This window comes from Apodemus sylvaticus, chromosome 19 (assembly GCF_947179515.1).
Source record: "Apodemus sylvaticus chromosome 19, mApoSyl1.1, whole genome shotgun sequence".
NCBI classification, from domain to species: domain Eukaryota; kingdom Metazoa; phylum Chordata; class Mammalia; order Rodentia; family Muridae; genus Apodemus; species Apodemus sylvaticus.
Window position 1 is genome coordinate 27,144,255 of NC_067490.1, and position 17,275 is coordinate 27,161,529.

The following is a 17,275-nucleotide window of genomic DNA, read 5'->3' on the forward strand; positions in this document are numbered from 1 at the left end:
CATCCTGGGCCCACAGAGAGCTGCAGCTGGTGTCTGCGGCACCCCCTTCCTGAGATGGGATATTTTTTTATTTTTTATTTTTTTCCAGCTTTTTAACACTTTTATTAAGAATGATGTAAATAAACAAGCAAACAGTCACCAGATGGCTGCAAAGACACAACTGCCTTGTGTGTGCCTTTGCTGTAATAGAGGAGCTGACAGAGGATCCACTAATTGCAAGTCTTAGCAGGTATCAGGGCTCCTGGACTCCAGACAGAGTTCTAGATGACTTGTTCACTTCTTTTGGCCAAAAGCCTTTTTTTTTATTTACATTGCAAATGATTTCCCCTTTTCTGGGTCCCCACTCCCCGCAAGTCCCATAAGCCCTCTTCCGTCCCCCTATTCTTCCATCCACCCCTTCCCACTTCCCTGTTCTGGAATTCCCCTATACTCTTGCACTGAGTCTTTCCAGAACCAGGGGCCACTCCTCCATTCTTTTTGGACTTCATTTAATTTGTGGATTATGTCCTGGGTATTCAAAGTTTCTAGGCTAATATCCACTTATCAGTGAGTGCATACCATGATTGATCTTTTGAGACTGGGTTACCTCACTTAGTATGATGTTCTCCAGCTCCATCCATTTGTCTAAGAATTTCATGAATTCATTGTTTCTAATGGCTGAATAGTACTCCATTGTATAAATATACCACATTTTTTTGTATCCATTCCTCCGTTGAAGGACACCTAGGTTCTTTCCAGCTTCTGGCTACTACAAATAGGGCTGCTATGAACATAGTTGAACATGTGTCCTTATTGCATGCTGAAGAATCCTCTGGATATATGCCCAGTAGTGGTATAACAGGGTCCTCAGGAAGTGACATGCCCAGTTTTCTGAGGAACCGCCAGACTGATTTCCAAAGTGGTTGCACCATCTTGCAATCCCACCAGCAGTGGAGGAGTGTTCCTCTTTCTCCACATCCTCGCCAACACCTGCTGTCTCCTGAGTTTTTGACCTTAGCCATTCTGACTGGTGTGAGGTGAAATCTCAGGGTTGTTTTGATTTGCATTTCCCTAATGATTAATGATGTCGAACATTTCTTAAGGTGTTTCTCAGCTCTCCGAAGTTCTTCATGTGAAAATTCTTTGTTTAGCTCCGTACCCCACTTTTTAATGGGGTTATTTGGTTCTCTGGGTTCTACTTTCTTGAGTTCTTTGTATATATTAGATATTAGCCCTCTGTCAGATTTAGGGTTGGTGAAGATCCTTTCCCAGTCTGTTGGTTGACGTTTTGTCCTTTTGATGGTGTCCTTTGCCTTACAGAAACTGTAGTTTTATGAGGTCCCATTTGTCAATTCTTGATCTTAGAGCATAAGCTATTGGTGTTCTATTCAGGAACTTTTCCCCTGTGCCCATGTCCTCCAGGGTCTTCCCCAGTTTCTTTTCGATTAGTTTCAGTGTGTCAGGTTTTATGTGGAGGTCCTTGATCCATTTGGAGTTGAGCTTGGTACAAGGAGATAAGCATCCTTTCATGCTAAAAGTCTTGGAAAGGACAGGAATTCAAGGCCCATATCTAAACATAGTAAAAGCAATATACAGCAAACCGGTAGCCAACATCAAACTAAATGGAGAGAAACTTGAAGCAATCCCACTAAAATCAGGGACTAGACAAGGCTGCCCCCCTCTCCATATCTTTTCAATATAGTTCTTGAAGTCCTAGCTAGAGCAACTAGACAACAGAAGGAAGTCAAAGGGATACAAATTGGAAAGGAAGAAGTCAAACTATCACTATTTGCAGATGATATGATCGTATACTTAAGTGACCCTAAAAACTCTACTAGAGAACTCCTACAGCTGATAAACAACTTCAGCAAAGTGGCTGGCTACAAAATCAACGCAAGCAAATCAGTAGCCTTTATATATTCAAAGGATAAGCAGACTGAGAAAGAAATTAGCGAAATGACCCCCTTCACAATAGCTACAAACAGCATAAAGTATCTTGGGGTGACTCTAACCAAACAAGTGAAAGACCTATATGACAAGAACTTCAGATCTCTGAAGAAGGAAATCGAAGATCTCAGAAAATGGAAAAACCTTCCATGCTCGTGGATTGGCAGGATTAATATAGTTAAAATGGCCATCTTGCCAAAGGCAATCTACAGATTCAATGCTATTCCCATAAAAATCCCAACCCAGTTCTTCATAGAGCTAGAAAGAGCAATTCTCAAATTCATCTGGAATAACAAAAAACCCAGGATAGCTAAAACTATTCTCAACAGTAAAAGAACTTCAGGGGGATTCAATATCCCAGACTTTAAACTCTACTACAGAGCGATAGTGATAAAAACTGCATGGTATTGGTACAATATCAGGCAAGCGGATCAATGGAATAGGATTGAAGACCCAGAAATGAACCAACACACCTATGGTCACTTGGTCTTCGACAAAGGAGCTGAAAGCATCCAGTAGAAAAAAGATAGTCTTTTCAACAAATGGTGCTGGTTCAATTGGGATATTTAAATGTCTCCAGTAACTGCAGAGAACTTAAGAACGCCAAGAGGGGGCGTGGCCCAGACAGCCTTAGGGATGAGCCCGGTGGCCATCTCAGCGTCTCAGCGGCCACAGGCAGGGTCACCTCCTCTGGCATGTCAGAGCTATCTGAATGTTGAGGGTCTGAGCAGGAGCTGCTGGGGTTCAGTACCCACTCTGGCCCCTGCTGTGGGGCAGGCTGGCCCCACGGCTCCCTCAGTACTCATGGCTATGTTGTTTCGTCTACAGATGTCCTCAGGCTGCTAAGTGTGCTGCAGAAGCCTGGTGGGTGGGTGGCCTGATGGTGTGGGCAAGTGCAGAGTGACCAGGAGCCAGTGATGGTGAGGAAAGCGTGCCCCTCCCCCACCCAGACACGCTGCGATATTAGTGACGGGCCTGCCGCTGATTCCCACCTTGAGCTTAAATCTTAGGGGACCCCCCCCATTTCTCATCTGCTAAGCTGGAAGAAACCAAACCAAACCCTAAAACCTGCAAGTGGCCAACCCTCCTGATCTGGGGACCAAGACTCTCACAAGACACACAACAGTGTGGGACAGAACCAATGGTGACTTGTGCAGCCCCTGCTAGGTCAGTCTGTCATTTTTATTCAGATGAAGTAATTCAGTGACATGAGCAATTCACAACCGGCTGTCTTAGCACAGCTACCTCCCAACCCAAAGAAGTGTCTTCCCGCCTGAGCGGTGGTGGCGCACGCCTGTGATCCCAGCATTTGGGAGGCAGAGGCAGGCAGATTTCTGAGTTCGAGGCCAGCTTGGTTTACAGAGTGAATTCCAGGACAGCCAGGGCTACACAGAGAAACCCTGTCTCGGAAAAAAACACCCCCCCCCCCCAAAAAAAAGAAGTGTCTTCCCAATAGCTCCGACCCTTTACACCCTCGCTCATTTTGACAACCATCTTCCCTAAAAGGCATCTCTGGCAGCAAATATTTATTAAGCACTACTTGTTTGCAGGAAACTATACACACACTCAAAACAGGGATGGGCCAGATATGCTGGTTTATACTTATCATCCCAGCATAGGATTGCAAATTCAGGGGAAAGGAAGGAGCCTGTTTCAAAAACAAACAAATCAACAAAAGTAACAGGATAGACACACTACTGCCCTGCTCTTGGGACTTATTTGGAATCCTATTTTAGGGACAGTTCTCTGACTCTCTCTCTCTCTCTCTCTCTCTCTCTCTCTCTCTCTCTCTCTCTCTGCATATACGTACAGCATAGTTCTTTTTAGCGCCCTGAGTCTGACTCAGCTAAAAGTGCCCACTCTTGCCCTTATCCCGTGGCCCCCAAGCTCCCACCTGGCCCCCGAGCTCCCACCTCACCTGAAGTGTGCAGGAAGCTGTTACAGGAAAGGAAGGGCGGTGTGTGAGGTGTGAAGCTAGGCCAGCGTGGCTGACCTGCCCAGCCAGGTCTGCATTGCCTGAGGGCTATTGGAAACTGGAGCCTGGCCGGAAGAAGGGAGCCCATGAATAATACAGCGGGAGGGAAGGTTGTTATCTAGGTGACCTGGTTGCACCTGCTTGCTTCACAACTTCCTTCTGTGGGAGCCACCACGCAGGGCCAGGGGTGTCAGAGGCATGGCAGAGATCTCTGGGAAGGCAGGGCAAATATCCCTATTCCAAGTGTGTTAGCGTTTCCAGAGCCCTCTTCTCTGGCATTGGCACTATGCTTGCCTGTGTGTGTGCACGTGCACGTGCACGCACGCGTGCACGTGCACGCACGCGTGTGCGTGCATGGGTGTGGTCTTCCTTTGCGTCTTGGCCCAGGTTTTCTTTTGCTGAAATGGCCCGTGTGGAGAGCAGAGGGCTCCCAGCCAGTGCCTGGGGTAGGGCCAGGTGCTCTGGAATCTATTTTTTCTTCTGTTCTCTGTCCTGTCAGTAGCAGGGCCTGAACCTGGGGAAGCTCTGACACCCTCATCCCCAGATTTGTCAAGGGACATCTCTCCACACCTCCATAGCATCTCAGCCTGCGTTGCTAGGTTTAGGACCAAGGCCCACTGACTAGGCCTACCTTATGGCTTCTTATCTTGGAACTAGGCCTTTAAGGGATGGGACAGCTCCAGTGGTCTGCTCAGGAGAGACAGCGGCTGCTTGGCGTGGGTGAGTAGGAACAGGTATCGTGTACCCAGTTTTATCCGTGTGCCCTTCTAAACAAGAGGCTTGTGTCAATCTAGAAGCCAGCCTCCCTAAACTCAGTCCTCACTCACCCACTGTGAGCTTCCAGGCAAGTTCGCTAAGTGCCCTGTTCTGTTCTCTGGTCTGAAAAATGGAAACGCCAGCACCCAATTCAGAGAATTCTCGGGAGGATAAAATTATGCAAAAATAAAAGATGCTTAGAAAGAATGCCTGCCACACAGAGAACGTTGAACATATGCTACTTTTACCATCATATTCTGGGCTCTGAGGTGTCACAAGCTTGAACACTGCCTGGGGCTCCTGGGTCCTTTCTACCCATGAGAAAAGTCTCCATGAATTGTTCTGGAGAGGGAGGCCCCTTCCTTTTGCCCAAATGGAGGAAAGCTCAATAATTCATTTGGTGAGTGGCCAGAGGGGAGACAGGGCATGTCTGTGATAGAGTGCTGATGTTGGTGCCAAGCGAACCAGGACTCTTTCAGTTTCTTAACTGATGTGTAATATACAGAAAAGTGTGATCCATGTACAGTCCGAGCTCCCCAAAGCAACCAATTCCTCCTCTGCACCACTCAGACCAAAGCGTCTCACTGCTAAGTCATTTTCCCACCATCTCTCCAAAGCCACACCTATTCTGGCTTCTAATGCCACATTCCTGAGTTCATTTCTCATGGTGCTGGATTTGGACCCAGGGCCCCACTTAAGGCAAGCTCTCCCACATAGCTACAGCCCAACTTCAGACTTAGGCGAGCGTGCAGAGGGCTGGCTCTGGGTTCTCATGCACTGCACTTACCAGTGAGATTGCTCTCACGTGTATCAGCCCGCTTCTGTTTCCCTTCAATATGACCGTGATATCATTTGACCATTCTAGTGTGGACACCCAGCGATTTGAAACTGAGCAATCACACAGAAAGTATCTGTGTGAACGTGGGTGTGTGTGCACAGACACATGCAGATACAGTCCTCTTAGTGTGCCACTGTCCTTGAACCAATACAAACCCATGGCTTGGCTTTGGACAGCTCTCTAGACACCGACGTGGTACCCGAGAGTGTGATTCCTTCAGTTTTATTTCTCTTTAAGACTGTTTTTTAGTTTTGGCTCTGTGCGTTTCCATATAACTATTAGAAGCATTCCCCAAAAGCCCTGCTGAGATTCTGATTGCAAATGCATCAAGGAAAATCGATGTCTTTGCAATATTGAGTTTTCCAATCCATTAACAAGACGTACCTCACCGTTTATCCATGTCTTAATATATTTCTTTCAGGAATGTATTTAGGAGTCTGTAGCATCTCTTATTTTCTTTTATAAGGCTTATTTCTATGTGTTCTATGTTTTTAAGTACTGTTATAAGTGATATTTCTCATATCCAACCACCTATTTCTCATAGAAGTCTGGTTGATTAAAAAATCCTGGCCCATATCTTCAAAACCTTGTTAAATTTCTTTACTAATTCTGACAGTTTATCTACAGACTTTTAAAAGCGATTTAGGACACATGACCATGTTTTGTGCAGAAATAATATCATGCTTTTGGAGACTTTTTTTCTTGTCTTATTGCGATGGCAAAGGCTTTCTTTCTAAGATTGGATGGCAGTGGGAGAGAGACTTTTTTCAATTCACAACTAGTACCAAGGACAAAGCTGTAACTGTTTGCTACTGTGGTGTTTGCTCTGGCTTTTTTTTTTTTTTTGATGCCAGTTATAAAATTACTATTTTCTTCTAATTATATCTTCTAATTATGGTAAAATGCATACAATACCATAAAATTCACCACTTAGCTCTCAGAGAGATGACTCGTTAGTTAAGAGCACTTGCTGCTCTTGCAGAGGACCTGAGTTTAGTTCCCAGATCAGTCAGGAGGCCACAACTCCCGTAATGCCAGTTCCAGGGCCTCTGACCCCTACTGCCCACCTCCTTGGGCACTGTATTTATGTGTGCATACCCATACACAGACACACAGACACACATATCTTGGAAATATTTCCACGTACTCGGTGTTGAAGCTTACAGCTCGGCAGTGGTGAGTACATTTGCAGCTGGGCAGCTGTGCGGCTCACCATCTCCACAGCTGTCTCACTGAGCTACACAGAAGCTCTGCTCCTATTAAGGCCCCGTTCCTTCCCTCTTCTACTCCTGGTAACATCCACCTTACTTCTTGCTGACATGAACTGGATGACTCATAGTGTCGTGTGTTTTTGGTTTTCATCCCTGACTCGTGTTTTTTAAGTTCTGAACACAATTCCTTCTTATAGTCGAATAGCATTCTGGCGAGAACACTCCATGCTGTTTACTGTTCAACATGGCTGGGTGTTCAGATGGTCTCCGACCTTTGCAAATACTGCTGTGAACATTGGTGTGTGCATATTATTTGGATCCCCGCTCTCAGCATACATGTAGGAGTGGAATTACAAATATTTTGGCAATTCTGTTGAGCATTTGGAGGTCCCAGCATCCATTTTCCACAGACGTTGTATCCTTTTATATCTCCTTCCCCCAAGCAGTGCTTCTCAACGGTCTTACCAGCCCTTTGTGTTGCCTGATAGTAGACATATCCTGCTGATGCTGCCCCGTGGCTTTGATTGGGACCTCCTCAATGTGAGCTGTGTTGTGCCTCCCTTTGTGGGAACTGGCTGTTTGTGCTTTTGGTCCAGTTTTGAATTGAGTCATTTGTCGCTTTTGAGTATAGAATCATTTTGAATTCCGAAACCTAATATCTTATCAGATAGATTAGTTAAGAACATTTCCCTATTTTGAGGAACATTTCCCTTTCACTCTGGAGAGATTCCTTTGATGCTCAGAGCCGATAAAGTCTTTCTTGCTGGGCAGTGGTGGCACATACCTTTAATTCCAGCGCTTGGGAGGCAGAAGTAGGCAGATCTCTGAGTTCCAGGGCAACCTGATCTGCAGGGCAAATGTCCAGGACAGCCAGGCCTACAGAGAGAAATTGTTTCAAAAAACCAAAAACAAAACAAACCAAAAAAAAAAAAATCTTTCTTGCCCTATCATTGCCTGGACTTTAGTGTCATAACCAAGACCTCGCTACTGTATCCAATGTCATGAGGATTTCCCATGTGTTCTTCTAGGAAGTTTAGAGATTTGGTTCTTGTGATGCCTGTTCTTGGCTGGCAACTTGATTACATCCAGAGTTAACTAAAAGCCAATCAGCTGGGTATGCCTGTGAGAAAAATCTTTTCTTAATTAAATCATTTGAGGTGGGAAGAGCCACTTTTAGTCTAGATCTTTTGAGGTGGGAAGATCCATCTTTAATCTGGGCCACACCTCTGGTGGCTGCCTATATGGAGGACACAGAAGACGGACGCACTCGCTCTTTGCCTGCTTCCTTTTGCATTTGCTGGCAAGTCTAGTCCTTCACTGACATGACAGCATACTTTGGCAAATACTGAAGACCAGCTGAGACATCGAGGCTCATGGACTGAACAACTGCTGGATTCGTGGACCGTCTGTGGGTAGGGAGCCATTGTTGGACTAGTTGGGTCACAGCCTGTAAGCCAGACAGCCTATCTATCTATCTATCTATCTATCCATCCGTCCATCTTCATTCTGTCCCTCTTGAGTACTGTAATATAGCTCATTAGTTTGTTTCTCTCTCTGTTCCTTTTGGGTTCAGTTTTGCATATAGAGTAAGGTAGGAGTTAGCTTGACTCTCCTGCATGTGGTCATTGTCCCTGTCCCATCTGTCCTTTCCCGACTTGGTACCTTTCATAAAACCGACTTACTCTGAGTGGTGGTTCATTTATGGACTACATTCTATTCCATTGGTCTGTGTGTCTATCCTTCTGTCAATACCATAAGCTTTGATTACTGTAGCTTTGTAGTCAATTTTAAAGTTGTGAAGGATGGTTTTAACTATATGCAGGGGCTTCTTTGAGCTTCTGCCTAGAATCTTGTGGTGGATTTGTCAATTTCTGTGAATAGCACCACTGGGATTTTTTTTTTTTTTTGCAACATGATCTCACTATGTAGCCAAGGCTAGCCCTAAATGGTCCACCCACCCACCTCAGCATCCTGTCTATGGGGGATCACAGGTATAGGCTACCATGTCCACTCTCCACTGGGATTTTGATGGCATTGCATTCAATGCGTGGATTGTTTTAGGGGATACTGATAGTATCCTGACAGCACTGAGCTCTTGGGATGAGCATGGGATAGCTTTATCCTCTTTATCCTCTTACTGCAGGGGTCTTACAGACATTGGTGTCCATATTTGTCCAAATTAGACTTCTAAGTATCTCCTACTTTTTGGTGCTATCATGAATGGGATTGCCTTTTCTACTTATCTTTCAGATTTCTTTCACTGTCTGTCTTAGAAATACAGCTAGATTTTTTTATGTGCTGTTTTGTTTCCTGCCACTTCACTGAATGTGTTTATTCCTTCTGCCAGGCTTTCGTAAGCTCACAGGTCACATTGCTCAGCTCCTGTCCCGCATACACTGTCGCCACTTTACTTCTTTGCTTCGAATTTGATTTTTTTTTTGTTTTGTTTTAAGTTTCTCTTTGCTGCCCAGTTGCATCACATAGAGCTTTGAAAAAAATAACGTTTTTATTTATGCGTATGCGTGCTTGCATATGTACAACTGGAGGTCTCAGAAGGTGTTGGGTCCTCTGGAGTTGGAATTCCAGATGGCTGTGAGCTGCCTGACCTAAGTACTGAGAACTGAACTTCTGCAGGAGCACGTGCTCCTCCAAAGTGAGCCAACTCTCCTGCCTCTTAACGGAACCTTTCAAAGGTCTGTAGAATGGAAGTGTCCAGAGTCAGGAAAAGCGCTCAGTCCTTCTTGACTACTACATTAGCTAAAGATATTTTCCATGTGTGGCTTCTTCTGTTTCTTTTGCTAAGAACTTTTCATTTGTTTTGTTTTTGAGATAGGGTCTCACTATGTAACTCTGGTTGGTTTGGAACTCAGTATGTAGACCAGGGTGGTCTTGAACTGACAGAAAGTCATCTGCCTCTGCCTCTGCCTCTGCCTCCTGAGTTCTGGGATTAGAGATGTACACCACCACACTTGGCTTGTATAGAATTCTATCAACTATTGTGTATATTGATACACTAATATAAAATGTCTTCTTTCTGCTGGCAATGTAGAGAATTATAATGTTGGATTTTCAGAAGTTAACATATCTTTCATTCCTGGAATAAATGCAGACACACATACACGCATGCACATACACAGAGATACCCAACATACAGAGACACACATACATACTTGCACACACATAGAGAGACACCTAATACACAGACACATGCATACATGCACATGAATGCATACATATGCACAGGCACATTCATGTACGAACCCATGTGTACACATGCATGCACACACATGCAAACATACACACACATAAACATATGCACACATATGTGCATGCACACACACACAAACACACACACACACACACACTTTTCTCAGCTTCTCCCTGTCCCACACCTGCTCCAGCACTTTTGTTCTGCCTGACTGCGGCTTGCTGTGTTGGTTTTGATTGTATTTCCACATGTGCTCCTGGACTTCCTTTCTTGTGATCTGACATTCCTTATCAGATCACTGTCAAATTCCGCTGGTTTTTGATCCAACGGGAACTGTTCCTGTTTTTTCCTGTTTTTCTGGGGACTCTGGGAAGGTTTTTGCTGTGTTCTCCTTACCAGCTGAGTGGTTCAGCTGTGTGGGCTCGGGCTTCTTGATGGGAAGGTTATGAACTGCAGTTTCCGATTCTTAGAGTCTTGGGGCTATGTTAGTGTTTTGTGTGTCAGTTTTAGTAAATTGTAGTTTATGAGGGCTTTATCATTTGCTACCTTTCAAGTCGGTTGACAACAAAAATACCTCCTTGGCCTCTTATTTCACTTTATTTATTTATTCAGTGTAAATACATGTGTGTATGTGTGTGTGAGTATGCAGGCACGTGAGTGTGCATGGGTGTCTGTTGGTGCATGCCTTTCAGACACACACACACACACACACACACACACACAATCAGGTGTTCTCAACAATCTCAGAAGTTGCTTTCCATACAGTGTTTCTTTTTCTGAGGCTGGATTAATTCACTTAATATAGTAATTTTTTTTTGCCATTTTCTTTTTTCTTTTCCTTTTTTATTACATATTTTTATTTTCTATATTTTCTATTTCTTTGTTTACATTCCAAATGATTTCCCCTTTCCCAGTTCTCCCCTCCCCATATGTCCCATAAACCTTCTTCTCTCCATCCATTCTCCAAAAAATATGGAACGCTTCATGAATTTGTGTGTCATCCTTGCGCAGGGGCCATGCTAATCTTCTCTGTATTGCTCCAATTTTAGTCTATGTGCTGCCGAAGCGAGCACTATAGTAAATTTCTAATTCAACCAATCCCCCCACCCCCAAATGCTGTGATCTTGTTCTTCTTTATGGCTGATAAAATCCTATGCATATGCCTGAGTTTCTCTTATCCCTCTGTGTGTTGATGGACAGCTGGGCTGGTTCCATTTTCTTGCTGTTGTGAATGGTGGATAAGCAAGGGTACCCAGGTGTCTCTGCGCTGGGAATCAGGCTCCGCAGATGTGCATCCAGCAGGGGTGTAGACGTTATTTCATCTTAGCTTGATATCTTCGACCAATGTCTGAAGAGTTTCAGCTAGCGTGTCCACTCTATTTGTTTGTTTGTTTTGTTTTGTTTTTCGAGACAGGGTTTCTCTGTGTAGCTCTGGCTGTCCTGGAACTCACTCTGTAGACCAGGCTGGCCTCGAACTCAGAAATCCACCTGTCTCTGCCTCCCAAGTGCTGGGATTAAAGGTGTGAGCCACCACTGCCCAGCTGTGTCCACGTATTTTGCGTTTGCCTCATTCTCTTCTTCCTTTGAACTTAGGTCACCGTGTCCCCTGTATGTCTTAAGCTATTTGTAAAGATCAACTTTTCACCTGTGCATAGTGTGTGTTCATTCTGGTTATTTCCTGTTTACCTGCTTCCAATTTACTCATCTTCTCTTTGGCTATACCTAATTCAATGTCAAGCCTATCTATTCAAGACCTTGACTTTAAATTATTATATTATTCATTTTGGATTTTTTTTAGACAGGCTTAGAGCCTGTCTCATACATAGATAAGGCTGGCCTTGAACTCACAGAGATCTACCTGCCTCTGTCTCTGGAGCGCTGGGATTAAAGGTGTGCACCACTATGTGTGGCTTTCAGCGGGTAATTTATTGTGTAGTTTTTTTTTTCTTTTTTTTTTCTTTTTTTTTATTTGATATATTTTTTTATTTACATTTCAAATGATTTCCCCTTTTCTAGACCCCCACTCCCCGAAATCCACCGGTAAGTTTATCCATCTTTCCGGTCACTAGTTTTTGCAGATATGTTGTTACTTCCTAAGTCATAGGCTTGAGAACTTTTAAGCTCATATTTTTAAACTTTTGGTTCTGCAACTTTATCACTATCTCTTGTTTTCCTTTGGACTGAATGTAATGCCGCTGATAACTTGGTGATTGTCAAGTCCGTCTGCGTGACAGTATGGAGTATCGGGGGCTGAATATCCTTGCAGAGAAGACTCCGGGTATCGCCTGGCAGACAGTAGGGTGGGCAGCCATCTTACTCTAGCCAAGGTGTAAGTGACTCAAGGCCAGGTCTAGGTCTTCAGTGCTGGACCCACACCTTACAACAGTCTCGGGTCACTCCACAGGAAGTACAGAGTCCTACTTATAACCAGTCCTTCTTAGGGTTTCCCAAAATCCAGGTACCGTCTCGTAAGTAAGGAGAGTGAGTTGGAACGCCATCCCACAGCACAGTTACTTTCCTCACAGTTCAGATTCTCCTGCCTGTGGCTTAGGACGTGGCGGACACCTCAGCGGGACATGAGGCCGTGTCCGTTCTTCCTGTCTTCTCAGATCCCTCAAGGCTCTGGATCTTTATGAGTGGCCACCTTGTTAGGGCCAAGTCCTGGCTTCTCAAGTTCTCTCCACTAGCATGTGTATGGATGTGAATGTCAGACGATGATGATGATGATGATGATGATATGGATGATGATGATGGTGACAGTGTTTAACTATGACAACTGATGATAGTAGTGATGATGATGGTCACAATGATGAAGATGATGATGATGATGATGATATGGATGATGATGATGATGGTGACAGTGTTTAACTATGACAACTGATGATAGTAGTGATGATGATGGTCACAATGATGAAGATGATGATGATGATGGATGGTGATGGTGATGAGGATGATGAGAATGGCCGTGATGGTCGACCACTTCTAGTGTGAACTTGCACACATGAGACCTCCAGACAACCCTCATCTATTTCAGAGACGAGGGAAACTGAGGCACAGAACAATACAGCTGCCCACTCAGGCGCACACGCTTTGTGAGTAGGAGGTGCACGCTGTGGGTCTGGCTGTCAATCTCAGGACCTTCTGCTCTCCATAGTTCTTGGTAGCGCCTTCTTGCAGAAGTTTCCTCAGGGCATCAGGAACAGACCTGAAGAACACCAGGCTAGCCAGGGTGGGGCTGACCCCCATCCTGGGCGACACTCTAAGAGATAATTGCCAAGGCTATCCCAGGCAGCTCTGTTCCTATCTATGGTTTCTGCCTCTCCCTACCTGGCGGCCATCTTTGCTTCTCTCGATAGGGGCCTCTGGGTCCTCACCCATCCCTGTTGACTCCCAGGCAGGAGCCTGTTCAGCACCTTAGGAGAAAAGGAGGCCGCTCAGCCTCCCTCCTCACAGGCAGCTGTGAGCACAGAATGGGCACCTAGCTGCATAGTAGGTCTCTCCAACCAGGAGCAGCCTACGGTGTCCCTGCCTGGTGCCCTGCCCCGCTGCCTCCTCCTACCCGTCTCTTCCTGCCTCTGCTCTCCCCACTCCCCAAACTCAGCTCCAGGAGCACCTTTAAGCCTTGGGGACGTGGGTGGGGGCACACGGGAAAAAGCCAAGTAAAATTCCTCACTGGGAACAAATCTCATTTTCCAGAAAGTCTTGACAAAATGAGGCATTAAATTACAATATTTTGGAGAGCGTCGTAATTCTATTGCAGACAGCCCTTCATCATGGCATCTGAAAGCTGAGAAAATATAAAACTCATTAGATTAAAATAAACCACCTACTGCTCAGGAGAAAAGCTTATTTATCAATATCAATTTACTTATGATTACGCTGGCCTGCAATTTGTTATTTTTAGGAATTATGATTTGTGTATTGCTTATACACATGTGAAATTTTTTTTTTTTAAATTGAGCATTTAAAAAAAAAAGATATCCTTGTCCTTAGAAAAGGTTAGAAAGTGATTTCAGGGTGGCAGGAGAGAGTCGTAAATATAAAGAGACAGGAGGCGGCAGAACACGGTGAGCTGTGTGGTACTGACGTGACTCCCCTGACGGACCTGCAGCCACATCTTGTGTACGTCTTGGGACAGGAGACTTACTCTCTTATTAGGAATATACTCCGTCCTTTTGATATCTAAGCTAATTAAAAGGCCTTTCCTCTGAATGACTCAAAGGCTGCACAGAACTCCTGGTGTGCTCTGCCACGCTGGCTGATTCTCAGGCTCACACCCATCCCAGCAGAGCTCAGTCTTAGCATCTGTGTAACGGGCGTGTCATCGAACCCGCTGTCTCCTGGGGTAGCAGCAAGAGAAGTGCTCATGTTAGAGATGTGTTGATTTGCATCTTTAATGCCACAACATAACACACAACATAAACTTGGCCATTTGGGTCATTTTAAGGGCATGGTTCTGTGGCACTGAACGCCATTGGACAACATCATGGCCACCTACCTTCTGGAACTGTCTGCCATGTGCAACTGAAACTGTGCCCCACTAGATGCTCCCCAGTGCCTGGTACCATCCTTAAATTTTCTATGAACTTGATTGGCCCACGTAGCTCATGTGAGAGGGTCCTAAGGTCTTCCCCACCCCCTTAGTTAGTGTCTTAAACTCCCCCACTTTAGTGTGGGCCAGATTTTCCTACAGTTTTGGTCATGGCTTTCAACCTTCCTAAGACTGTGACCCTTTAATACAGTTCCTCAGGTTGTGCTGATCCTCAACTACAAAATTATTCTGTTGCTACTACAGAGCAGTAATTTTGCTAGTGTTATGAATTGTAAATACCTAATATGCCGGATATCTGGTGTTCGACCCCTTTGGGGGTTTGTGACCCACAAGTTGAGAACTGCTGTTTTAGATTTAAAAAAAAATGATCATGGGTGTACATGCAGCAGAACACTCAGACATTAAATAAATGAGTGTTGGGGCTGGAGAGATGATGGTTCAGCGGGTTAACAGCACTGACTGCTCATCCAGAGGACCCGGGTTCAATTCCCAGCATGGGAGCTCACAACTGTCTGTAACTCCAAGATCTGACACCCTCACACAGACATGCATGTAGGCAAAACACCAATACATATAAAAAAAAACCAAATACATTTAAAAAACGGTGTGCGTATGCATCATACGTGTGTGTGTGTGTGTGTGTGTGTGAGCATGATACATGTGTGCATAATGCATGTGTGTGTGCCAGTGTACCAGAGCACATGTGCGGAAGGTCAGAGTACAACTTTTGGAAGTTGATTCCCCCTTCTACCTTTACATGATGGACTGTCTGGCTTTGAGTGCCAACGTGATATAAGCTGGAATTATCACAGAGAAAGGAGCCTCCCTTGAGGAAATGCTTCCATGAGATCCAGCTGTAAGGCATTTTCTCAATTAGTGATCAAGGAGGGGAGGGCCCCTTGTGGGTGGTGTCATCCCTGGGCTGGTAGTCTTGGGTTCTATAAGAAAGCAAGCCAGGGGAAGCAAGCCAGCAAGTAACATCCCTCCATGGCCTCTGCATCAGCTCCTGCTTCATGACCTGCTTGAGTTCCAGTCCTGACTTCCTTTGGTGATGAACAGCAGCATAGAAGCGTAAGCTCAATAAACCCTTTCCTCCCCAACTTGCTTCTTGGTCATGATGTTTGTGCAGGAATAGAACCCTGACTAAGACACATGGGCTATGGGGATGGGACTCTGGTCACTAGGTTTCTTCAGGAAGCACCTCTACCATCTAGTTGGCCCAGATTTCCTTACCATTAGGGTGAAGGTTCCCCCACTGTGTGAATGTGCTGGAATTTGCTTATCTATTTGGTCGTGAGAAGTCAGTATTTGTTAGGTCCAACCTAGCCTACTCAAATTGCCCATTGAAGTGATGCTGTTCTGAAACCAGTGTACAAACATCCATGTACGTTTGGGACCAAGAGTCTGACCAGTCGCAGTGATGGCTAAGAGGAACAGAGCCTGGTGAGCTGAAGGCAGGAATCTGATAATCCAAGAGAAGGAGGATCATACTTCTGACTGGATATGTGGACCTGTTCACTGATTGCATGGATGGAGATGCATTTTCTCAGACGAGAAAGACAAAGGCAGCAGTTTCAGAGAAGAAACGAGATTATCGTATCTTTGAATGGGAGCCCATGCTCGTGGGCAGATGGCTCACGGGGGGAGGCAGATGCTGCTTGCGGGGCGAGGAGGGTCTGCTGGCTGGCACAATGGCCCCTGGGTTGCTCTCTCATCCCATGCTGGGACAGATGCTTGTAATGATGTAGGAAGCAGGAGGGATGCTGAGGAGCAGGGCTGTGCCTGGAGAGCAGGGTTGGACACACAAGGTGAGGCCAGCAGTGCTCTGGGGGAGGAGCCTAGCCCAGCACACTGGTGACTGGCATGGGAGGAATCAACAAGGCACCATGCCTGGCCAGACTCTGCAGCCTGCTAACCTTGGCTAAAACATGGGAGAGGAAGAGGCTGAGTTTGACTGGTCTGATTTTGCTCTTATAATGGTGGTCAGGAGCCTCCGGTGTCTTTCTAGAAGAGGCAGAAAGAGCAATGGCCTTGTGGTGTCCTGACTGGGGGGATGTGGCTTAGGGTGTGGGCCTTAGAGCAGTGATTCTCAGCCTGTGGGTCACTACCCTCTTGTTGGGGGTGGTGGAGGGATTGAATGACCCTTCCACAGGGGTCACATATCAGATATCCTGCATAGCAGGTATTTACATTAGGATTCATAAAAGTAGCAAAAATTACAGTTATGAAGTAGCAATGAAACTAATGTTATGGTTGGAGGTCATCATGACGTGAGGAATTGTATTGAAGGGTGGCAGCATCAGAAAGATGGAGAAGCACAGCCTTAGAATGTATTTGACAGCTGTGTGATGATGCAGCTCCTAAGTCCCAATTCCTAATAGTGTGTGTGTGTGTGTATGTGTGTGTGTGTGTATTTGGGAGTGAGAATCTACCATGGTTTTCTTTATCATAATGAAATGTTAAACAAACAAACAAGCAACCTATGGATCTGTCATCAGAGCCCTGGTTCAGTTACATTGCCCTTGGGCTGGATAGTTTTATGTCAACTTGATACCAGCTAGAGTCATCTGAAAGGAGGGAACCTCAATTAAGAAAATGCCCTCATAAGATCCAGCTGTAAGGGGATTAAAGTACCCATGGCTCACAGCCAACCAATGGACTGAGCACAGGGTCCCCAATGGAGGAGCTAGAGAAAGGGCCCAAGGAGCTGAAGGGGTTTGCAGCCCCATAGGAAGAGCAACAATATAAACCACCCAGTACCCCCAGAGCTCCCAGGGACTAAACCACCAACCAAAGAGTACACATGAAG

The 17,275-nt window shown here is 45.4% G+C and overlaps 1 protein-coding gene and 1 non-coding gene across 2 annotated transcripts in view; one reads left to right on the forward strand and one right to left on the reverse strand.

The window, feature by feature from the left end:
* Cdh23 (cadherin related 23) overlaps nucleotides 1-17,275 on the forward strand; it is a 393,910-nt gene that overhangs the window by 9,142 nt on the left and 367,493 nt on the right. The gene's annotated exons all lie outside the window — the stretch shown is intronic.
* On the reverse strand, nucleotides 10,881-10,987 carry LOC127670308 (U6 spliceosomal RNA). Its single transcript, XR_007974522.1, has one exon. It is a non-coding gene; the product is annotated as a U6 spliceosomal RNA (small nuclear RNA).